The following is a 22,706-nucleotide window of genomic DNA, read 5'->3' as shown; positions in this document are numbered from 1 at the left end:
ATGCCTGCCAGAAATCTGAGAGAATCAGTGTGTGCATAGAGCAGCCTGGGAAAGGGGCAGTCAGGGCAGAATTGCCTAGCTTTGGCCCAGAACGTGAGGTTTTCAAGCTCTGTGTTAGTCCCTTGAAAAATCAGGAAATAGGAGAAGCAGTAGAAAGTGGCTTGCCCTGCTATTACATGTGTCAGTGTGTGTGTATGTGTGCACACTTTAACCTGGAATCTATACCGGTGATTAAATGGTCTTTAAATCAAAGCCGATAGATAAATAAGGGAACTATTCCAAAACCAAGGGGGTTAAAAAACACTCTGCATGCACCTGCTGGAGACGCTGTGCTGCTGGCTCTACATTTCAACTCTAACCTGTATTTGATATGGTGTTGTTGCAGCTGTGGGTTGGGGTGGTTTATTTAAGTGGCTCCAAATGCTTGTCAGTGTGGCAACCAGCTGAATACATAAAACAGGCTCTCCAAACCCTTTATGGCCCAGGGTCAGAGTAAATGGAATAATAAAATCCAAATGCTTTTGTCTCATTTTCCATCACCCAAGCCTTCTGCATAAATCTACAGCTTTGCAATGACCTTCGCATTCAGTGTCGGGGATGAGGCCGCAGGTCTGAGATACATTTGGTCTTCATCTTAGGTCTTTAAAAGCTTTTTCCAATTAATTTTAACTGACTTCCATAAGGATCAAGTACAGTTTCCTCCTCCCAGCCCCCTCACTCCATATCCCACCCCCTTTCTCTCTTGCCTGGCATCTTCTTCAACCAGTCAGCTAGGGGAATACTAGAGAATAATACTATTGATCACATTATATGTGGTAGCACCAACAGCAAGGACATTTACAAAATGGGTGATTTAGCAAATAGGAAGTGGGAGATTTAAGGAGTTTCAATTTGATGTCTTCCTTACTGTAGGGTGTCTGGTTTTCTTTATTTCTCTAGTGCTACATTATCTCTCCTCAGATGCCATTGTGGGGACCCACAGTCTCTTGTACACATGTTTACAAGGGTAGGTCACTATTAAACTAAAACGTATATGTTTGGGTTCAGTGAATTAAAAATCACCTTGCCAGGATCCAACTGCTGAGGGCCGCTCCTTCCCGCCTCCCCATATGATTTAAATTAGATGTAAAGTCACTTCTAGGTGCTTCAATTACATTGAAGAGCAACCCAAACCTCTTTCAGAAAGAAGCCCTCAGGGCACCTCCAAATGTTTTGACTTTAAGAACACATGGATCTTCCCTCCAAATTCCCAAACAGGTTTTTAACAACCAACTAATAAACTGGTGCCTAAAAAAAACACTTGTTCCTAGTTTTGCACTTAGTGAAGCTGGGCCAGACTTTGAGAGCTGTAGTGAGCGTTAGGGGACACATTCACAGCTCAGAGTTTCCACGTTTATTGTGGCTCTGTTGACTTCTGTAGAGCTGAACAGATCTATATGATCTACATGATCAGAAGACTTGGCCCATACTGTGAAAATGCAGTCAATAAAGCCAAAAGTCAGGTGCTGGGGTCTTGGGCTCAACTGAGACAAAAGACGGAACAAAAATACCCATGACAATTGCTTTCCTGTGGCCTCCCCAGAGGAAAACAAAGACTAACTGGGACCTTCAAAGAAAATATATTTCTTGAGATTTCCTACCCAAAATTTTGAACATTTTAAAACAAAAGGAAGTTCTGATCATGTTGGCACGGCAGTGAAAGTCCTGTCTCCCCAGTCAAACTAAGCACTTCTACCTGATACTTTATGATATTTACGAATCACTAATGCAAACTTCTCTTTCAGCTCTGACAGGTACACCAGCAAAGTTCTGAGACAATAAAATCCTTCAAACTTCACTACATGATGATGCACAGTGAAGGGACATGCCTTCTCATAAGACCTGATGGTCTTATTGATGACCATATGAATCAGTAAGGCCTTTAACCGTTGAAGCTCATGGAATTATGCCTCTCAATGTGTTGAGAAAATGAGGGTCCTGGTTGGAGTCAGCTTAATCAATTTTGTCTTGCTCAGTGAAACAAGCAACAAATAGGCCAGTAGCTAATAAAAGTAAGGTGACTTGGCTTCCCATGGCATTGAAGGCTGTCCTCGGAGTCTCTGGTGCCCAAGAAGGTGGAAATATCAGCTCTCAAACTTGCACAAATTTAATAATTTGTTAAGAATGAGAATTAGAATATCTTTTTTTTGTTTGTTTCTCCTCCAAAAATGAGAAGAAAGGAAAGCTTCCTGGGGGCTATGGGACTAAGTGCGTACCACTAAAAGTTCACTTCTGTAGCCTGAGAATGGAATCTTTATGTCAATTAATTTGAACGTGTGGATTAGAGACCCTGATTTTTCCATCCTGACTCATGTTAAGTGAGTCCACAAATGCCCAGCTTTATATCGGCTGTGCATGAAAACCGCTCATGGTCCTATCAAAAAGTCTTGAATGGTTTAAAAAAGAAAAAGAAAAAAAAAAGGAAAAAGTAGGAGAAAAGAAAGAAAACAAAAGAAAACTCATCCAGTTAAACAGAGAATTGTAAGCAAATAAAGGAAGGGGGAAAAAACAAACAAACACAGAGCAGGTGTTTAGCCAGTCAATTAATTTATATGGCTTCTAGCACAGCACAGGGCATTAACACTACTCCAGTGCTGCACACAGGTGGCAGGGTGCATGTCTGGGAGGCAGGCAGGCAGCAAGACATACTGTGAATTTTCTCCCTGAGCAACATGATTACAGAAACAACTGCAAATAACTTCGTGCTGATCCCCAGCGATGCATTCAGCAGCCCCTAATCTTCCAAATGTCTGCCTATGTGATGGTATGGAAACTATGGCATTCCTTCAGCCCTCACCTATGGAGACACATCTGGGCTTTTCTATTGGCTCTTTATTTATGGGGTTCTGTTTGAGCACGTTGAAAAGAAAGTCACATGAGCATCACTTACACAACCCTGAGAACGCAGGAAGATAGAGAAACGCTGGTGAATGTACAACCAAAGACACACTGCACCTTTTTCCAGCTGCAGTTTTTAAAGGTGCTTTTCGGGCATGCACATCTACAAGAGAAGGAAACTGAGGCACAGAGTGAAACAATTTGACCATGCCACGTGGCAGCAGCAGCAAGCAAGCTCAGATCTCTCATCTCACTTCTCCACGTTGAGCTCCAGGAGCCTCCAACACCTTGGTTTCACATGGGAAACTCTAAAAGCTTAAATGAGAGGCTGCTTTTCCCCTGGAGTAGAATCAAATGAAACAAGCTAGACACTCAAGCTTATTGGTTTAATTTAAAAGCAAGGGGGACTGGTAGCAGGGAGCTCCCGGTCAGGGGTCATTTGTTGTGGAATATACTTCTCACCTTTGTGTTCCTCAGTGCTGGGCTCTGGCAAACTTAATGACATTTGGCATGTCCACCTGCTCTATCAGTTTACTCGCGAATTAGCTCAGCCTAGAGTGGCTTGAGAGCTTCTTTGGGGCTTGAGATTTATTATTTTTAGGGGTTTTTAAAAAGAACTGTTTGGCTTTTTTAATGTTGGATTAGTAGTAGTAGCAGGAGTAGGAGGAAGACCCCAAGATATATGGGGGGGGGAATCACTGTAATGCATGATGCAGTTTGCCTGGAGGAATGACGTTAATTTAGAGCACTCTGCTTTACCCCGGCGTCTGCTTTGTGATTATACAAAAATAGGCATTTCACAGGATCTTGATCCAGGAGATGAAGCTGACTTCATTCCTTTTTAAGACTTAGGATTTCAGACCAAACATCTGTTTGAAACTTGAGATGAAATTCACATGATTTAGACACAAAGCCATGAGTCAATTAGATGTCCAGCATGCATGGTCAAGATCCTTGGCTCTGATCCTCTGAAAAATTAGCACGTAAGTAATTTTATACACATAAGAAGGCCCAGTACATTCAATGGGATTACTCCGGGTTATTAAGCTTTTTCCCAGGGCAGGGTTCTCAGTTGGAACCAAACCACAAACCACATCAAGCTCATACAGTTCTCGTACAGACATTTTGCACTTCTGAAACCAGAATAATTTTCTCCTCAGGGCTCTGCAATCATCACTCAGCAGCGGGGATACTCCTGATGGAGATTTTGGACTCCACCAGAAGGCAACGATGGGCTGAGAGGTGCCAAATCTCCCAGCCAGCACCGCTCTTGTTTGCGCCCCACCTAACCTGTAAATCAAATCTACAATAAGGGACACCAGAGGCACGTCACTATTGGAGCTAATGGAGTGGCTTTTCCCCAAAAAGCCCATAAATATTTACAATAGCTTTTCCATGGCACCAAGGGCTTTTCACAGAGCGATTTTTCTCCCCCTCTCTTCCTCCTGATATCAAGTAGATAAGTCCCATTTGGTTTCCATAGTGTGACCTGATCATCTCCATGAGCTATGGGGATGTTTGGACAGGAGGACCGCCCTCTTAAATTACAGATTCTTGTCAGACTCGGTGGGTGAGAGACCCACGTGCCCTCATCTGGTCACAGAGCACAGCACACTGGCACATTAGCTTCTGAAGCTGCCTTTTCAGTGCTGACCTTTATATTAATGCTAATAGGGTTTGGAGAAATAAAATGTAAATTTGTCTCTAAATGGATTAGTCTAGGCTGGGGGTGGGAAAGAAAGGTGCAGGAGGGGGTATTGCTTGGAGCATTCGCACTAAAATTAAAACATTTATGTTCCAACACTTAATTTTATTAGTGGCACATTGAAGCTGCCTGAATGCGTAACACATTTCTCAAGTCCACTCTGTTCTCGCTCAGACTCTAAGTGTTTGTGCGTGCACGCACTGCCTTGCCAGAGTTGCACGCTATATTTACCTAATCGACGTCCTTTTCCTCTCACAAAGCTCATAATTTGACATCAGGGTTGGTTGTTGGTTGTTGGTTGTTTCATCCCAGGTTCACCAGGGAAGGGAATAAACAGCAAGCTTCAGCTCTGCCTCAGACCCCTGAAACTACAAACTGGCCCAAAAAAACCCTTTTTGCTTTCTTGTATCAGCACAACAGTATGGGTGCCCATTTCTTCACCTCAGCAGTGTTTACATATAATAAGGTTAATTGGTGCTTACGAGTGCTTTACCTAAGCAAAGACCTGAAGAAAGGTGAGTAAACAGCAGTATTCCCACTTCTTTGGTAGGGAAATTAAGCCACAATTGGCAAAGTGATATTTGGTTGAGATGCCTGAGAAAAAAAAAGGGGGAAGAGGATAATATTAACTCTAAAAAGTACAGTTTAACATTTGTTAAAACATTAGAGCATCCTTCTTGCTCTTCTTGAACCTCAGGAATTGACTCTCTGCAAGCAAACATGAGTTAAAAGTTCATTTAGATCAACTGTGATAACTTCCTCTTCAGTGGGACAAGTCAGGGGACCTCTCGCCTTTGGTTTGGTTTCTTTACAAAATAATTATTCAGTGGAAACCATACAGTTTTGTTAAAATCAAAACATTTTCATAGGAATGGATCAGCTGTGGCAAAAAACATTGGTGAGAAGAAGTTATGATATTTCCTTTCACCAACATCAAAACATTTCTGTTAATTTCAGTTCAATGTTTATATTAAAATATGAGTTTTCATGTTCTGTGTTTATATATATTTCTTAAATTGGCACCTAACTGCTATTTAATGTTTTAATACAGTACACATTTTTCAGAGCACCTTTTTTGGCTTGGAAAATACAAAAATCTCAGCTATTCATTCTGACAGAGACCCAGGTTTTCCAAAATGTCAGCATTTCTTTGGAATAGAAACTCTGGGTCGTAGCCAGGTCTAAGTCCTTCTCATTGTAAATGAGGCCATATTCATTAGACATCCATCCATGGCGCACTTATCTTGCGCGAACATATATCTACAGCATCATGGCTGGGCCAATGCAGAAATCAGACTTGGCATATGGGAATGACATAGATTCATTCTTAATGAAACACTTCTATGTAAAAGTGATTAAGCTACCAGCATGCCAGAGAAATTACTCTCAAATCTATTGTTTTCACTGAAGATCTGATCTCTGGAGTTGTATTTAAAACCACTCAGGATTCTATGGGCTAACAGACTCCTATAGCGTGACATAAAGCCTTTCTTTTTGTACAAAGTCCTATAGGATTTTTCCATAACTAGATAACCCCCCAGGTTAAAATAATCAAGAGGTTCAGCACTGGAACAGACAAAAATCAGGCTGGGGGAGTGGGGAGGAGGAATCAGATCAGCAGTGATTTGGCCTCCTTGTCGCTGGCCCAGCTGACATGAGTAGCTGTGCATTAGATACGGCTTAAAACATGGTGCAGATGTGAAGCACAGAGGTACTGTATATACACACAGGGTCCTGTAAGGTGAAAAGGGGGGGGGAGTGGTAAAGAGCAGATCATTCAGTAGTTGAAAAGTATCTGATTGCCTAATGTAAACTGTGATTAGTGGCTCGGTGCCTGGACAGTGAGTACTTTGCAGGCCCCCAAATATGGTCCCCAAATCAGCGTGTGTGCTGCCAATCTGTCAGGCAGCCCAGCTGTAACACTTTCTGGCATTGCAATGTCTTCAGCTGGTTTGTGTCAGAGCCGGCCAGTGCGGGGGGGAGCTTTTCCCGAAGTTGGCTATTGAGCGTCTGTCTGCCTGGATCGAGGGTGTTGCCAGTTTAACATCCCAGCAAGGGGCCACCACATCTGGCCACCGAGCCATTAGGAAAAGGGAAAGGTATGGGGTGCTTAGGAAGGGAGATTCGGAGCTGGGAGATACCCCCAACGACAGCCACCAGTCTGAAAATACAAGGCTTTCAGAGAAAGCTGAGACCACCGCATGGAGAAAGGTTTTGAAGTGCTGAAAATTCACAAGTGGCATTAAACTCCCAAGTCAAATTGGGTCTCAAAGCCCTAAGCATGCAGACCTCTTGCTGAGCCTTTTCCTCCCTGTTACAAATTGATATTTTATTAGCTTGAAGCCAGATGCTTCTCCTTAAAACAGATTAATCTCCAGTTCACTGTATCACTAGGGACCGAGCGAGGCAAGGGGTAACAGTGGTGCCAAACGTGCAAAATGAACAAGACCCCCAGGTACTATGGGGGGAAAAGGGAAGAGAGGAAACTATATTTTTGTTTTTTAATAAAACACCACTCTGTTTGATTTGGTATTTTCAGTGCAGATAAAGGAGGGGAAAGGAAACTCCATACAATAACCCTGGAAATTATGTTATGCCCCCCCCCTCAAAGCACCATATAGGTGGTTACTGCTGCAAAGGCCAATGAATCCTAAAGGATAAAGCTATTCCCATCCAAGAGGCAACAATGCAACAGGCTGTGGCAGAGTACAGGAAGGCCTGGAAAAGGATTCTTTAAGAGGATCTTGAATCAAGGGTTAATTGTTTCCAAATGACCACTGTGTGAGAGACTATTATGGGATGGGACCCATTCAGGATTGGTTTAAAGCTGCTAGTTAGGTACCTTAAAAGAGGGCTAAGCAGCAGCAGCTGTTTTACATTTAAAGTGACTGAAGTGAGTAGTGAATTACTGTGGGAGACAAATGAGCCCATGACATGATTGGACCTGGGACTGCTCTCCCAAGTGGCCACTTGTTTCATGAGAACTCCCACCCCCGGGCTCTGCATTTGAGTATCAAAGGCACAAATAGCACCAATTAATTCAGATTAGCCCAAGAGAGAGGAGGCCAGGTTAGCTGCCTCTTTCTGGATGCAAGAACCCCAACTGTTGTCATCTTGCCTGTCTTCAGGGTGCCCCTCAACAAGGCTCTCATCTTGTTATTCCAGTTTGTTTCTCAAGGGAATCATGGAGAGCATCAGCATTAAGTCAGGAGCCAGCAAGGCCAGCGGAGTTGTGTTGGTGTAAGTTACTCAACAGCAAAATAAGAGCGAGAAATGAGGCAGCATGCTGTGGACCTTGTGTTTTCCATCCAGGAGCTGAGGGTGAGTGTGGGCCCTGACACAGTTCATTTTAATATATCCTAATAAGTATGCAGTCAGACTCAACTTTTCTTGGGGACCCTGCAGCAAAAAGAAAACATAAGATGGATCAGAATTAAGTCTACATGATAGAGATGATATAAATTGTCTGGACTACGTCTTACTAGTCATGAATTTCAGACTGAAATTCAGTTTCCAACAGCTTTGCAAAATGTGTAGAACTTCCCTTTAACCACTTATCCTTTTTCTCCTTTTTTTTTTAATGTATTAGCCTCAGTTTGTAATACTGAGGAAGGGAACCTTTCCTCCCACCGCTAACACGCAGCTGCAATGTATACAGATATGTCTGAGTGCTCACTTTAGAATTCAACATTCAGGTCGGTGACTTCCTGGTGATACCAAGAGCTTGCGTCAGCCTTCCCAGAAATGAAAGGAAGAAACAGTCCTGCATGCTATTTACAAAACTGCATTAGTCAAAATACTGCGTTTTAAAAACCCCTTAAGTTGTTATACATCACCATATAAGTCATCACAAAATAGTGAGTATGAATTCCTAAGAATTATGTTGACATGGAAATTGTCAGCAGAAGTGCTGGGAAATTTACATCTCCTCATATATCTGTACTCATATCCTCCATAGAAATTAACATATTATAACGCTAATATTTCAAGGTAATGTTTTCTCATGAGGATGCCATATTTTATCAGTTAATATCATCTGCGTAAAAACCATTCAATTACAGTATCAAGCAACGTGTGATTAATACTAATATCACTAATGTAATGGCAACTTCGTAAGGTGTCATCATAGCTGTTCAGGCAGCTGAAAATGGCAGTAGCAGGGAAAAAAATCATTCTTTTTAATTAAAAAAGTCCTATGTCCATGAAAATGAATGGCCAGTGATATTTGGTGTGCCAGCTTACCCTGCCTGGAGGATGTAAGTTGCGTCACAGATCTTAGTGGGACAAGGATCTTGCTCTTCAGGCTTCATGCTGATGTATTCAGCCTTGAGCTCCACCACTCAGATCCCTACAGCATTATTAAATGTAAGCATGGGAGGGAGTTAAGTCTTTTTTCCAACCAGCATGAGAGCTGCTCCTAAATTTTATACTTTCTTTTTAATTATTTCAGAGGTCCCATTGAAAAGCCATTAGATGCTCATTTTTCTCTGCTTTTGCTACATCCAGAAGAGCAGCACTGCAGGTATGATGGACCTTGAGCAGAAAACTGCATTAGTACAAGGGATTATCAAGGTGTGAAGAAACCCAAGCTAGAACTACAATCTTTCATAGGAAAGGAAACACTTATTTTAAAGAGCAGTAACCCTGTTTTGTCCCTCTGGATCCTGAGTCCTGTGAAGGGCAGGGTTTCTCAAGAGGAAGAATCCTGCAGGAACCCACAAAAGGCACAGAAATTAAGAAAATGGCAGGATATTATCAACTGGTCACGAAGCTAAAGCATCCAGAGTTGAAAATGGCTGCAGCACACCATTGCAGCTACAACAGCTCCCTTTCTCCCTTAACCTGCACATTTTTTTTTGCCAAAGCTGAGTAGTTCTGTAATGAATAATTTATTCCAAATCATTTCCCTCCTCATGAATTGTCAGAAGGGGATCATGAATTTTTTCAGGTGTACATGTTGTATGTACAACTGATATTGTCCAAGGGAGTTTATAGTAAAGCTACAAGTGGGACTTGTGTCTCACATGAGCCAAGTTTTGAGAGCTTTCTCCTGGCCTCTTGCTCAAGGGTGAATTTCAGTCTATTCAGATAGATGTACCATATCATTCCATGAATCCTTTTGGGTCTGTAGCTCATCCACATGCATATTCACAACTTCAAATTCAAGCTGTCTTGACAAGATGCTTAGGTCACATGGGCCATATCTGTTCCCAAATTGGAAATGGGTAATTTGGAATCAGCTTTCCTGCCCCCCCATCCAAAATCCTCTTCCCACAGAAAAATCTGTGGTGTACTCCTGAAGTTCACTCTTCCAGCCATCCTCCTGTGCACAAACCTCTAGGAGAGGATTCATGGGAAGTGCTGCAAACCTGGCCCAAGTGAATTGGTTTGAATGCTAGGATAGTAAGAAAAATAGTTTTGGCAGCATTCTCTTAATTTATTTCACCAATTTTATTCCCTGTTGCAGATTTTACAAAGGCAGCTGAGCACAAAATGAAAAGGGGACTCTAACAATTCTGAATCGTAAACACATTTTGAGCAGATTGTGCAAAGCAATTCAACTAAAATTAGATTATGAAAAGTACACTAAGTAAAACTGTATTATGGAAATGTTATGAAATTAATTAATCTAAGAAGCAGCATTGCCACCAGCATGTGCTGGCCCTGTAAACTCTTAAGTGCATTTGTTCCACTCTTTAGCTTTCATTCTGGCTGAAGTTAACACGAGTCAGAGATGTGACATTTCTAGGTCTGTGATCCCAGTGAATATTGTTACCCATTATGGTTTTTGCCTTGATCCTTAATTTGAGTTTGGTCAGTGATGCTTGTGTCCACTAAGAATTGCTCTGGTGATGAGAGATTAACAACTGATTACAATCAGTACAACAGTTGGTTAATAGGTTTAGTTACCAGTGTGGGTTGCTACTTAGCTAAGACAATAAATAATGTTTCTATGATATTCAATTAATAGGCAGGTCTTAGAATGGTTTGTACAATATATATGACTAAATGAAGAAACCCATTATAATTATCTGGTAATTTGTTAAAATGATCATTAATACTTCTGATGTTAATTATCTAATGGCAAAAAATTACAGAGGGTGCAAGTAATTTGCCCTTTGAAACTGCTTATTAGGTTGTAGGATAATCATTTTGTTTTCTTTACATAGCACTATTGGTTGCATTTTTCTTCTGACAGTAACTGAAGTGTACGTGAGGCCAAAAGTAACTGGATACTTCTCTTAAGCAATGAGACCACATTTCTGGTGGAAGTTCAACAGAGGACATCCAACCATGATTGCTACACACAGCCTTCACTTCAAAGAAAATTGGAAAGGTCACAATACAAAGTGAAAAGACACTTTTGGTTATAGAATGCATGCACATATTGCTATAAAACAGCCATTTTCAAGTCGTTACTACACATTGCAAGGAACAAAGCATAGTACGCTTGTACTCCTGGTTCTGCCAGTGACTTGCTGTATGACTTTGGGTTAGATACATGACATTATCTGTAGTTCATCACACAGCTGTGTACGTGACTTCCAAAAAAGAGATTATGTGCCAAAAATTATTACTGATTTTACTGGCCTTCACCTCTGTTCATTTTTCCCACCTTATGGGTGAGTAAATGATTCTTCAAATATATAGGTTCTGATTCACCTCTTTCCTCATGTTAATCAAGAGTAGATTTTAAAGGCATTATTTTTTCTGAGAAACATATTCAGAGAATATGTGCTCAACTCCAAGAATAACTTATTGGGAGGCATGGAAAGAAAAAGTCAGAATGTTTTGGTAATGTTCTTGAAACAAATAATTTCATTTTTTTATTGCAGAAGGACATTTTTAGAACAAATTTAGCTAAACTTAATTACATTTTAAAAGTTTTAAAAAAAAGAATACCTGTCAACTAAATGAAATGTTTCATGTAATGCAAGTCTTGTCTTTATTTTTTTTTTTCTGCTTTTTCTTTTCCCTCCAGATTTAATTTCAGTCGGAAAACTGAAATTTCCCTTCAGGCTGACCCAGCCAATTTCTTTTTCTTCTACTTTTCAAAGAGAAAAGAGAAGGGAAAAAAAGTTAGCTTCATTCTTTGCATATATTGGGTATTCTTTTAAAAACACTGGCTCTTGCAAATACACCCCTAGGTGGTTTCTCACAAACCACTCAGAATCAGGGGTAGAGAGAACAGGGCAGAACCCAAAACAGGGAGGAATCTGAAGCAGGGGGATAATTTTGGGGGGTAAAGGAAATAAATAGGAGAGGAATTAGAGGCAATGGGGCTACTGGGAAAGAGGGGGCCCCAGAGTAAACTTCCCCTTGCATTACTTACATATGTGTATAAATTACACTGCTGACGAATCATGGTTTTTATAGATAATCCGTGGGTGATACATAGGAAAATATGGTATTCATCAAATTCTGATCAGAAACAATTCCACTGAAGTCAATGGGATTGCACAGGCATAAACCAGATGTGAAGGAAGGAAGAGTCAGAATCAGGCCTGCTGCACAGGCACACAGGCTGTCAAGTGTATAGTATCTTGATACCAGTTTGGGAAAGGATGCCTCATTTAAACCTGGAGTTAAAGTTGACTTAATAATGAGAACTGTAAATATGGAAGTTGTCATCAGTAAAGCCCAACTAGTATGTTTCCAGGTGAAAACTGATGTATTGTGAGGGCTAAGAGCAAATCTTCATCCAGCAAAGCATCACACATTTGCCATCATGACAACAGATTTTCTTGCAGAATAATGCCCAAATGGAATTGATTACATGGAGTGTAGTGAGAAGCAATAGGGCCATTCACACATAATCACAGAATAGATGTAGCAGAGATGGGTGTCAGCCAACGTCCTGGATCCAAGCATATTCGGATGTGAGAAAAGTTCAGATCTTGATCCAAACTTTGCTGTTCAGACCTGCCTCTTTCTGTCAGGAGGTGGCTTCTGGCCAGCTCCATCTTCCATTAGCAATTCAACCTCACCAAATGACAGGTAGGATGCCCATTTAACTTAACGTGTGGAAAAGAAAAAAATCCCTATCCTTAAGTAGATGCTATTTTTGGTGGTCTTTAATAGGCATGCGAGGGGAATAGGAAGATAATTAGCCGTTTTGCGCAGCTTGTCCCTCTACACCTCAATTTTCAGACATGCTCCCTTTTTCTGTGATGATCCCCCCACTAAGTGTTCAGAGGGATGTTGACAGTCTCCCTTTTAAATGCTCAGCCTTTTGAAAGGTTTTGCTCTCTGCAGGCTGAGCTGTCTGGCACACAGCCATTGACAGTGAGCTGGAGTTTGCTCTTAAGTCCCAGTGCAATCATGCACTGTCTGCTGCCTGCTGTTGCACAGTGCTGCAGGAGCTTAAAAAAGACTCCTCCGGTCCTGTCAAAAAGACAACCGAATTATTAAAGCAACAGCTATTCAGGTGCTCAAAAGGACTATGGGAAGCAGGGGCAGAAACTGATGGCAAGGATCTGCCCCTTATGTTAAAATGCAGTGGGGTAGGAGGGATCTGGATGTTGCGTGAGAAAAAGGCCTAAATATTTGAGTGGGATTAAGTCCTTTTAATATTCCTTGCTGAGGTGGTTTTGAACTATCCAAGTTTTAAAAGTATCCAGTCCTAGCCTGAGTGTCTAGCCTCTCTTTTTCCACAGATCCAGGAAAATGTGGGTAATCCTCGGAGAGATTCACATTAAATAAAAACAGCATGCAAGAATGTTTTCCACAGTCCAACCCTGTGAGATGAAATCAGTGGCAGCATCTATAAACAACAACTTGAAAATCATCTAACACCTACAGATCTCCAAACTACTTTGGTGTGAGGTACAGAGCCTCCCATGGGAGCAAAGTTAATGTGTGACTCTTCTTAAGGTAAAGAAGGACAAAGGTCTCTTGGCCACAAGCCTGTTCCACCTCTCCCCCCCCCCATTTCTCTATAACTCAAAACTTATTAATATTTGCTTGTTATTAAGCATTAACATATCTTAATCTTAGCATAACTTCACAGCCTACCAATCCCTGAACTCACACTATTTCTGTATTTGTTGAAATAGCAGCCATTTCAAGCAGTCATCTCTTTGCCCAGTTTCTGAACTCATTCAAGTCTTTCTATGCAGAAGACAGCTACCCTCCATTTTTCCAGGAGTCAGACCCTAAACTAAGACACAAAACCACAAATCAGCCTTGAAAATTTTGGCTTACTTCATCCCAAGGCATGTTGTTGCCTAGAAATGGCTTAGTCACAGCAATTTCTAGATTGCTTGACTCCCTGCTGTCTAGTTTCTTGGCTAAGGCACCAGACTTCTCATGTTAACAGCTTCTGGAGCACTGCTCCATCAACACGGGAGCATCCTCTGATAGGGTGGTGGCATTCCTTTTTTTGCTTGGGAAAAGGCACTTCTTTCTTCAGCCTTTGCAGCTTCCTCAGCCCCACTGCGCTGCCCAGTTTGACTCTAAGCTTGCTATTAACCCAGCAGCTTGGCTTAAGAAAAGCAAGTCAGCATTTTGCTAGCGAGTCATATTATTTTATTAATAAGAAATATAAACTCTTGCAAAGCTGCAGTGGGAAAGACAGTGGAGGAAGCTGACTAAGTCGATGAGAAACACTCTTTCCCCACCTCCAGACAAGCTTGCTAGGACATAACACAACATATCCTGCATTATTCCAGCAGCCTCCTGAATGAATACTTTCCGCCCGGTGACAGAACGTAAACTACTTTAGCCTTATTCTCCTCCTGACAGACCTTCTAATTATCTCAGCTGTTTACAGCACTCAGGCCCTCTGCTACCAATTTCTCCATTATTCTGACAGTCAACAAACTAGACCTATTAGAGCACAGCACAATTCTTGCCCAAGGCAGGAACTTTGTGAGACCACAAATCGTCTCGGTATTAAAAGTCGGTGCATAAGAACTGCCCTCAGCTTTAGCGCTAAATTGCTGGTTTGGAGACATTCATTGCTGTATATTGTATTTCCACTATATTCCACTTTAATAGACTTTATGCTGAAGTGTGTAAGAAGAGTTTTAAAGCCTGAGGTGGCGAGTAGACCTTTTTTTTGCTTCTTCCATTTTATATATTTTTCCATCTTTTTTGTTTGTCACCTTATATTGCAAGGTTGGTTCGCATACATAAAACAATGCAGTCACGCAAGAATATCTAACAGTGGGAGGCACAGATTTTACCATTAGAAGTTAAACAACAAGGTTTGGGCACTGGAAGATTTGTTATCCTTTGATTTGTACAGGGCTTCAGTCTTAAAATTATTTCTTTGGTGCTTCGAACACTTTATTTTCCTATTGGCAAAGCTAACCTGTTTTATTCTTCTAATCTTCTGCTATCAAAGTAGTTAGGGCCAAATAAGTATAATAGATAGAGAGGGAGATTACAGTTTCTATTAATAATTTGCATCCGTTTGTTTAAGCAATATTTATTCAAGGTTCAGAAAGCTCTTAGAAAATTGTATTTATTAATTAGTGTACACAACACTCTATAAAGTATTTATGTACGGCCTATCGCCAGACTTCTTTTAGTCTGAGTTTGTACAGACCCAGGGATTTATTTTGACTAAACACGTAGGAACCATCTGATTCAGGTATACTTGTACCTGTGACTTGGACTAATTTTCAATGTTATCTTAAATTGAAGGTGTCTACAGGTATGTATTAGTTTCAGAAATCTCAGGTAACCTACCATAGTAGAGAAATAACTCCAGGTGTCTAAGATACACATTATTATCAAGCTGATATTAATGACTAATCCCACCAATTATCCCAAATAGCAAAAGCTCCAAAACTATTTTCCCGAGCCATTCAATTGGCTCTGACTCAGTTTGGAATACACTTGCAGCAAATTTCATTCAGCTTTCTATTTGCCAAGCAAAAGTGGTTAAATTAATGAAAAATTAAAGCTTGTAAATTGAAAAAATCTTTTAAAGACAAAACCAAAGAGAAAATGCATAAAACGTACACACCATTTCAGCTAAGCTGCATGTTGGAAAGAACGTGTGCTTTCGCTGAACTATGTTACCTCTGCCTGCTGGAATATAAAATGACATGTTGTACTATATTCTACTGAATTTAAATTCTGCCTTCAAGGCATTTATAGTGAAATAAAGTATTTTCCAGAAAAGACTCTTTGAAAAGTGACATTGCTTTCAGCAGAACCCTCCTGAAGACAACTTCCACTTCAGTGACACAGGGCTGGGTGAATTCCTACCTAGCCTATCACAAGAAATCATACACTGGGCATGCACATCATGGGAGAACAGGGGGAAAGCCTTAGCACAGGACTTGTAGTAAAGACTTGCATTCCTATGAGATCAGCGTCAGTACTGAGCCATATATAACTCAAAAGCTGACCACTTAATAGCTTTAAAGTGTTCAAAGTTCTTAAGTTCTTCCAAACTCAGCTTTGAAAGAGAAGTGTGTGTTGTGCCATAGTTTCGCATTTCATCTTGCAGGATATACTAATTTGGGCTAAACACTGCTGTGACTTAATAAAACAAAAAAATAAACCAAATCACCAGGCCACATTGCTCTAAACCCAGATAACTTCAGGAGAGCTGTGTGAGATTTGAAGTTTTGCCACTGAGATTAGGGCCTGCTCTATTGATTTCCACAGCACTTGCATGAAATGGAAATTAGCACAGGCTATAACCATTTGTCATCCTTTTCTTGTTTGTTTCCAAAATTTGATTTCCTGTTCAGAAGAAGGGCATGTTCCTGGGTCAAAGCCAAGCTGAAAGTAATCGGACCCTAGATGGCACTTTTAACTGGCTTTGGATCAGATTCTCCAATGAGGGTACCCTGGATTATTCTCTGCCTGAGAACTTTTTCTCCGCACAGAAGACTCATGTCCACAGTCTTAACTACACCTGAATAGCACAAAGGTAATGGTGTTTTTCCCTGTACACTGATAGAAAATACTGCTTTCTGCTATCATAACCAAGAGGGAGTCAGAATACAAAATAGAGATGTCAGAACTCCTTGGACCATGCTGGATGGAGCTGGTGTCAAAGGGATATAAATAGGATCCTTGAATTTAAACAGGGATGAAATGAAAATTGGTTAATATAATTTTTAAGGGACCTCTATGTAAATATCTATAACTATATATAAAACAGTACATGAGATGTTGCCATTTTTTATTTGCTTATTTTCTAATCTGGAAATAATAATGTTGACAGCACATACGTGTCTTCTTTATGCTGACTTTAATGAATGACTTTGCTGGTAAGTATTTTCAGGGTATGTTTTAAGTAAATAAAGCACAAAGTAATTGAAAGAGAATTTCAGGCTTGCAACCACAAATATTTGTAGCATAGACCTAAATCTAAGCTTTGGGTCCATCCAATTATGGTATCAAGTTGTTACCATATATACGGTCAGCTCAAAGGGTGTGGGATGACAGACGACATAGCAGCCAAAAAATCTGTAGATGCCATTATGCACTGCAATCTTTTCAGCTCTCACAAACCAAGCAAGAATTGTTTGCAAATCTTGGCAAAACAGATGAGCTGCTTAGAAACATCATTGGGATACTCAGGATATAATGTGCCTTCCTCAGAGACCCATGCAGAGCATCAGGGAAGTGCTAGCATTAGAGTCTGTTTCACACACAGCCCCTGTTAACTGTTGCTCAAGCCTCCATGGCACTTTTCACAGTTAAAATATTCATTCTGGAGACCTAGCCAGTGGCGTATGCAGGAAATGGTAGTTTTCCTATGCAAAATTGCTGCTTCAAAATATAACTGCAAAATATATTAATTCTTCCCTTCTGCATGCCATTGGCTACTGAGAGACAGTTTTGCCATCATGATTTCTGATCTGGACCCTTCTCTAGCTCCTAAATTAATTAAACCAAACCAGTGGGGTAGACTTTAATTCACAGTGGCTTCAGGAAAAAAAAAGAAGTAATCCTTGTCTATCACGAGAGGCTTCAGCAACAGACTACAGATTTTGGAAGCCTTGCTCCTGCTTGTTTCATTAAAAAGATATACACGCTAATAGTGGAAATGGGAGGCAACCTAGAAAAAAAGATGTATTATTACGAGAGGCTGGGACGTTGTATTTGTGTGTACTGCAGGGAAAACTTTATTGAAATGACTGCTAAAAACAGCCCAAGAGCAATGTGGGAAATGACAAGGAGGAAAATCCAGAGCTAGAGCCTCGTAAGGGAAGCAGCGGAGTTGGAGTCAGGGATGCAGAAAGGAGAACAGGTGAGGGTCAGAAAGATTGAAAGGAGAGAGAGCAGCACTGGGAGAAGACATGAGAAATTAGATCAGAATCTAAAAGCACTCAGGAGAGCAGGGGAAAAGGCAGAAATTAGAACAGGAGCTAAGAGGAGAGCCGAAGAGGCAATAAAAACTCAAGGAGGAGAAAGAAAAACTGCGAGATGAAGAGAGGAGGACAGGAAAAAAAAGGACAGGAGATAAATATGAGGCAACATAAAAGGGCCTTGACCTCCAGTTTGTAAAGATGACGTGATCTGTGGTGTGAAAGAAAAGAAATACTTTGCATTTTTTTGAAATGGCCATGAAGAGAGGACGAGGCTACATCTCAGAAATCAATATTGCATTTTATGCCTTCTGCACCCTTCACGAAGAATCAAGACAAGATTGATTCAAGTAAGTAATATTTCATTGAAAACTGATCTTTGATTGCATAGCTGCAAGGGACTGGCTCTGAGAGTCCCTCTGTGGCGCCTGTGCTGAACAGGTGTCATTTTGGGCTTGTGTTAGAAGTGATGTGGCTTCATTCCCAGTCCGCGGAACACGTGGAGAGCAGAGGACACGTCACTTTAGTCTTTGAGAGCAGATGATGCTGCATCAGAAGAGCTGGCTTGCTCTCTAGGGTCATTAGTCTGTCTGTTAGTGCGTGGTGAGCAGTCTGGAAGGTTTGCTTTGTGACTGTGTTCATTTCAAGCGGTTAAACGATTATTTTAAGATAATTAGAAAAGCCTGAGACCGATAGTTTAAATCTGCTTTCCTGATCAATTGTAGCAGTGTTAGAGCTGGTGTGCAGTCATGAGGCAAAGGACCGTCTCCCTTGGCTATAAGGCCAGGCTCTGCTAATGGTATTAACTGTTTCTGAGACTCTTTTCCCCCCAGTGTTTGAAAGTGTAAAACCTCCCCTTGGTTTTATTTCCCTGGCCACTAATTCCCTTGGGAAAACAGTCACTGTTTATTTTGCTAGCAGATCTTGATGTGTTTCATCCTCCTCAGACCAGAAGGGTGACAGTGAAGCAATTTATAGCAAGACCTGTGTTGGAATTCCCTTTTGGAAAAATCACTTTCTTATCTCAAGAAAATCAAAGCATGTGTGGGTGGGAGGATACATTGATGGGGTGGGGGCAGAGAAGGTTTTTGAACATAAACCTCTATGCATCTCTGGGTCCACTCAGTGTTTAGCCATTTGAATTATCCTAGAGCACTAATACTGTTTAGACTTCCCACTGAGCCATCTCACAGCCCGTTAAGGGTGTCACACAACACAGAGACACTGCAGGGGATGTTCTTCTGTCATTTTGCTTTCTTTGGAACAAATGGAGCCTCAGGCTTCCTGCTTACAAATCCTAGGAAGCAATTTACCACCAGGGAAAACTGCATTGCAGGATTTTGCTGTCACAAAACGAAGTGGCTGGGGCCATCTCACTCAAGCCAAACTAGGAAATTCTCTTTCAAAAATGTCAAAGTGTTTCCTTTCAGTTGAAAATGCATAAACAAAATATTTCCACAGCTTTTCAAACTGCTGTTGAGGAAACAAGGACTCTACACCCCATCTGAGGATGAAAGAACATGTTGAAACATAGACCATGGCTCCATAAATCAGTTCTGTTAACTCAGTCCTCCATTGGTGCAGTACGTTGTTACTTCAGAATTATGACAACTGCAAACTCTTTTTGAGACTTAGTGGAAATAAAACCCAACTGAGAAGCTGACAGGTAGCTCCTGAGAGGTCTGTGAACCTGCTTTTGAGGATAAGCCTACATTCATGAGACTGTGATGCTCCTATTGCTAGCAAAGTTGGTGTAATGGAAGATGTACACAGTCTTGGTCTTTGTTGAAAACATCCACACCTATTTTGGGAAGGTTTTTTGAATGCAGCACTCCAGCAAAACCGAGGCAGTGTGTCAGTATGACTGAAGTATGCTCCCAGGAGTTACTGATAGTAAATCTGGACTCTGAGCATTTATCACCATGGTCAAGAGAGCAGTGCGATATAGGAAGATGTGATATTATGAATGAGACAGATTGTCTCTGAGTGAGGATAACGGTGATGGTTCACTATAATTAGATGGCTTAGGAAAACAAAGCTCTGTAATTTCAGTGGGCAAAGGCTGCAAAGAGCTTCCAGTGGAGCAGTCCCGGAGTTCTCTTCTCTCAGTAGCCACTAGCAAGCATTGAGGAAACCTGGCTTCTTAGTAACAGGGAATCCTGAATCACCATCTCTTCATGCCAAATTTTTTCTCCCCAGGCACAGAATATTCTAGGACTTCAGGGGTATTTTCCTGGTATTCAGTGAAAATGTGATTTATTCAGATGTAGCAGCTAATGCACAACAAATGAGCTCAAATTCCACAGTAACACTGTATTAAAAACAGAACAAATGCAGTCATATCCAGGATATTATGGTTTTCTGACAAATATAACTTACTCCAGAACTTGGGGATTGTTCAGCCAGCAGAACTGACAGCTTTCAAAAATGAATAGTAGTGTCAAGTCAGATCCTTTAAACACAGTTTCTAGGCAATGTCAAAAATTAATCTATAGTTATTGTTCAGCAATCAGCCCAAAAAATCATTACAGACCCATTTTGAAAACAAGTGAATGTGGAAGACGCCTTGTAGTTTTAAAAGCCATACAGATGACTTGTGGCCTAAGAAAATGCTTTTGAATAATAATAATAATAAAATGATTCTGAATAGGAGCGTACATGCCTGTATGCATGTGTGTGTGTACATTAAAGAGATAAAAAAATTACCAATGATTGCAAAATATGGTCAACAAATAATGGAGAAAAAATACAATGGCCATTTGTCATGAATATAAGCTACTGCTGAAAAGTGTTCATCATATTTCTGCCTTCCCTAAGCCTAATACAAATGTGGAGAAAGTGGCATGACCCATTGAGCTGACATTAAAAGCTTTAAATTGAATTACATTGGCAGAAACCTTCAAAAATTGTCTTGGAGGAGAAAAAAATTCATGACAGAGCATAGCAGATGTATGAAATTAAGAGCGTTTAGGAAACATTATCTTTGCTCTATGATGGGAAATGTTTCTAATTGCACTCACAGGGTGCATTTAAGATGTGTTTTTATTTAAGAAATGTTTTTTATGATCTGTAACGGATTTTCTGCAGAAATATATGGGCAAAAGAATAAAATGCATATTAAGATACATGTTTTTTGCAACAATCAACTCCTCTATTTTCATTGTTCAATGAAACAAACTGTAAAGGCAAAATTATTGAATCTATAAGAGTAGGATGAAAAGAAGGACTCTCATTGGACAACAAGGAACCTGTACCATACTGATGGATGCAATACTCCAGTGCTCATGGGTGGTCTTATATCTCATATCACAATTGGACTATGAGGGTTTCCCACTACATATGCACCTTACTATATGTTGAATGTTACTGCTGATCTTTTCCTGGCTACTTAATACTAATTAAATCTAGTAATTGAGATGCAACAGGAAATACTGTATGTGGATTTCAGCATTATTAATAATGTCTGTGCTGCGAGGCTTTCCCAGCCAGAATTCAACGTTCAAAATCCTCTTCACACAGTGAAAACTATATAAAAATGCAATGGAATTTCTTTTCTTGCATATTGCAGAATCTCAATTAGTTCCTGCTGTGTCATAGACTCCCATAGATTTAATATATATTGAATCAAATTTAAATATGAGCTATCTTCTAAAATTACACTTTCTTTTTGTCTTTACCAAGAGGCTCATAACTGGAGTTTTCCTAATGAATAAATACAATGTTCAAGGTTTTTTTACTGATTTAAATGAGAGTTGTCAGTTCAAGGCCAAATAGGACTGTCCAATCAATGCTGTAGACTTACAGCATGGAGTCTAATCTGGTTTCTTTACACTGCATACTTTACCTGATTTCCATTATGATGGGACTTCTCTGCTTTTTTCCACACAAAGAGAAAAGTTCATACTTACAGATGCACATAATAACCCAAACATTACAAGGAATCTGTCCAAAGTGGAATATAGATGGAGCAATTAATTCCCTTGTCTCTAGAGGGGATTAAAAGTGATGAATTTATTCTACTTGGACATTCTGCATTTCCAGAATGTTTACTATTTCAAACCATAATCTCTGAGACTTGCACAGGCCATGTTTCTAACACTCCTTCTCTCATTGGCTTCTGTGGAAGACAGCACACTTAGATATATTTCTGGTCAGAGCTGATACATTTGGGTCTAAGCTGCTATGCATCTCACCCAGACAGATATCTTTTTTTCTCATTTGACAGGTCTTTTCAAGCACAGCTTTTACATTCTATGTCAAATTTCTTTACTCTGTCTCAAAATGTACAGTATCAGAGAATCATGGAATCATTTAGGTTGGAAAAGTCCTGTAAGATCATCAAGTTCAACCATTACCCCAGCACTGCCAAGTCCACTGCTAACTTATGTCCCTAAACAGCACATCTACATGTCTTCTAAATGCCTCCAGGGATGGTGACTCAACCACTGCCCTGCCCAAGCCTGTCCCAATGCTTGACAACCCTTACAGTGAAGAATTATTTCCTCATACCCAAACCTCCCCTGATACAACTTGAGGCCATTTCCTCTTGTCTTATTTATTGTTACTTGGGTGAAGAGACTGACCCCCACCTCGTTACAGTCTCCTCTCAGGTAGTTGTACAGAGTGATAAGGTCTCCCCTGAGCCTCCTCTTCTCCAGTCCAAACAACCCCACTTCCCTCAGCCGCTCCTCATAAGATGTGCTTCAGAACCTTCACCAGTTTTGTTGCTCTTCTTAGACATGCTCTATCACCTCAGTCAATATAGTCAACTATTTGAGAGGTCATCTGTTTGTACACAGAACTGGATGTTTGCACATGGGACTAAGGCTGCAAGGGTACTGGAA

The sequence above is a fragment of the Pezoporus wallicus genome, unplaced genomic scaffold (assembly GCF_028554395.1).
Source record: "Pezoporus wallicus isolate ANWC-B61680 ecotype Strahan unplaced genomic scaffold, APGP_CSIRO_Pwel_v1 contig_3952, whole genome shotgun sequence".
Taxonomy (NCBI): Eukaryota; Metazoa; Chordata; class Aves; order Psittaciformes; family Psittacidae; genus Pezoporus; species Pezoporus wallicus.
This window is presented reverse-complemented; position numbering follows the sequence as displayed.